We start from the raw sequence: 3,147 nt of genomic DNA, 5'->3' as shown, positions 1-3,147 counted from the left end.
AGAATATCGTTTCAAGAAGCATTTGGAAAATGTAAGCAGCCATTGCTCGTAGATTAAATACTCTTAAATATTATGACGTTGATGTACTGCAACACGATCTTGCTATATACATACCACGTGTGTACCTCAACTTCATAATACTTATCATAATAGGCAGCGATATACGATTAGCATTAAATGTAAGACTGAAAAGAAACACGTTTTCATGATCCGATTTGTTTGACGGTCGGGCATTTACACTTCCAACTTAGGACGTATTATCGGATGAGGATCGACGAAAGAACAAATTTACATTTCGCTTCGGTAGTCGAATATTTGATCACCACGCCAAGCGTACCTGAAACGCCGTGTATCTTCTTTGGATACTTGATAACGAAGAGGCAGACATTTCTACATATTAATATCAAACGATAGCAGTGATAGTGATGCCATCCAACAAGAAAACGGAGAGATCTCATACATAATGAGAGGGATGATAATGTTGGAAGAGAATTGCTTCAATACTTATCATAGATATCGTAGAAACTCATAAAGGACAAAATTTTGATTTTTTTGCAAAATAATATTATAAGATCCTCCTTGTCTAGAAATTCCCTTGCTAACGGGTATTGATCGTGATAGTCGTCAAGCACCGTTATATAAAACGATTTATTATCATCTCTCTTTATGCACGTGCGTGCTTACGTGTGCCAATTAAGTGGGAGGCGATCAATACACGTACCTGCGCACATCTCTCTCGTCCGGGAAACGAGAAGAGTAGTTATTGATTTATTTTCATCTCACAAACCAAGCGGACAATTCGATGATACGATTAGCGGTATATCTCTATTATCTATTTAGCTGTAGAACGTCATTTGCTGGATAAATCTTTCGCAAATCGATTCTTCTATACAAACGAGTGCATTTTCCTAGAAATGAACTTTCATTTGAAAAATACAAAAGAATAATCCCATTGTACTTTCAGTAATCTAATATTTCGTATATTATATTTCGAATGAATCGGTTCCTAATAAAATACATTGCTCTGCAAAATAAGTAATCATGTTGTCAAATGATGAAAGTACATAGACAATTGAATTATACAGTTAATCCGCCAATTGCCTGCTTGGTCTGATGAAACATGGAAGAATACTTTCCGCATAAGCCAAGAGTCATACGAACACACGCACACAGGGCCGCGCTCTTAATTCCGGCAATTTGAACTGGCGCAGATAAACGCGCAGCAGAGCATACGCGGATGGAGGGATATGATAACGAAGGGTTCGAAACGAGGGTACTTGACGATAAATACGAGTGTACATATTACGCACATCCATTATAATTAAATCCCTATCAAAGCGAACTACCAGGGTAATTCACGCTAAGCATCAAATTACTTCGTACAAATTTCAATATGTATGAAAAACTAAATTAATATCTAATCAAATATTACGAATATCTTTTAACTACGTGTCCTGAATATTATGACAAACAATTTGAAACGTAGAATTCAACACTTCTCCTTCTTTAATTATATCGAATGGTTACTTAATTTAAAATGACGGAATAACGATGACGTAAACGTGGACTTTCTATTTAACGTATAATTTCAATTAATTAATAATAATTTCTGTTAACGTTACTACTTCCAAAAACAATGAATCTTTTCATCGTCCCTGTATGTTAAATTATTTTGGACGATAAATCTCCCTCAGTTCCATTCCAATTCCCCTTTGAGCACCCATATACCGCTTGGAACGTCGGTGGCCCTTCGACAAATCTTTCTGAGCACGATCGCATGTATCCTCTAGCTGAAGAAACTCACGTTTGGATGGAGACAAGGAGGATATTTGAAGAGAAAACGATAGCTCGTAGTACTTCCGAGAAGTACTAAAAATGATTTAAAAATCGTTGCTGATCTTAGATGATACAATTCCGCCGATCGATACCATGTAATTCATTGGCCGCGCGTAAGATATATGGATACGTATTCTTCTTTCTTTCCTTTTCTTAAATTCGGGCTATGATGCAGAGTGTCATCAGCGCCGATGAACTGCAATAAGAACCTGAAAATATTAAAGCACAATTAGATACTTCTCAATTGGCCCCTGATATAATCTTTATAATGACAAGGAAAAATCGGAAAGAAAATATTTTTTGCATGAGGAACATATTCAACCAACGTTTCTTAAAAACCTATCAGTAATGTGTATATTAACGCGCATAAGACACATGTATTATGAGAAATTATCAAGAAAAGAACTACTTCCTTTCCATTCAATGTTAATCTTTGGTACAGAGCAATCAATAAATACGAGGCAGAAGCGTTTGTTGCAATATGTAGTTAAGCAATGTGGATTATTTCAAAAGGTAGTAACGAAAAAAATAAAAGCTTGTCGCATTGATAGGGATTGATCGAAAAATTCGTATCCCCCAACTCGCATCCTTTTCGGCCTTTTCGGCTCTTTCGATCGCGTGATAGGATACGCGGACTGATTTTCAAATGAAACGCGTAAAAGGAAAAAAATGATACTACGAAAATAAAACAAATATGACAAAAGATTTTCTCGGAATTTCTATTTTATATTATCGACCAATAAAGCAAGAATAAAATAAAAATGAGCAATAAAAATAAGACAAATAAAAATTTAATTTGTTAGTCGCATACTGCTCTTTATTATGATACGTATTATGAAGTTGAAGGTCGCATTAAGCACACGTAGCATGTGTATAGAAATGTACTATTACAGTTAATCGAAATAAATTTCTACATAATCCGTATTTAAGGAGTATATATTGCTGCTTGCTTGAATTTATAAAAAAAAGTTCTTTACTAATGCGATACATTACGATGAACTTGAATTCACAAAAAATTTACCTCAATGTACATTTTCCTGAACGAATTAATTTCTATAAAAAAATCGGCCAGCTTCATTTCCGTTTAAAGTTCTTCGACGGACATGTATCTACTTAGCGAAATTATAATCCAATCTAGTTTCCAATAAATAAATGTATCAATGAAACATACGAAAAAGAGATTATCCATTATCAAACGAACCTCTGTAGGAAGATCATGTTGCAGTACATCAACGTCAGAATATTTAGGAGTATTTGATCTACGAGCAATGGCTGCTTACATTTTCCAAATGCTTCTTGAAACGATATTCT

The 3,147-nt window shown here is 34.8% G+C and overlaps 1 long non-coding RNA gene across 1 annotated transcript in view; it reads right to left on the bottom strand.

Annotated features, from left to right (window-relative positions):
* LOC122636790 overlaps window positions 1–3,147 on the bottom strand; it is a 67,028-nt gene that overhangs the window by 62,146 nt on the left and 1,735 nt on the right. The gene's annotated exons all lie outside the window — the stretch shown is intronic.

This window comes from Vespula pensylvanica, chromosome 23 (assembly GCF_014466175.1).
Source record: "Vespula pensylvanica isolate Volc-1 chromosome 23, ASM1446617v1, whole genome shotgun sequence".
Lineage (NCBI taxonomy): Eukaryota > Metazoa > Arthropoda > Insecta > Hymenoptera > Vespidae > Vespula > Vespula pensylvanica.
The sequence above is the reverse complement of the archived record's forward strand: the minus strand, read 5'-3'. Positions and strand labels throughout refer to the sequence as shown.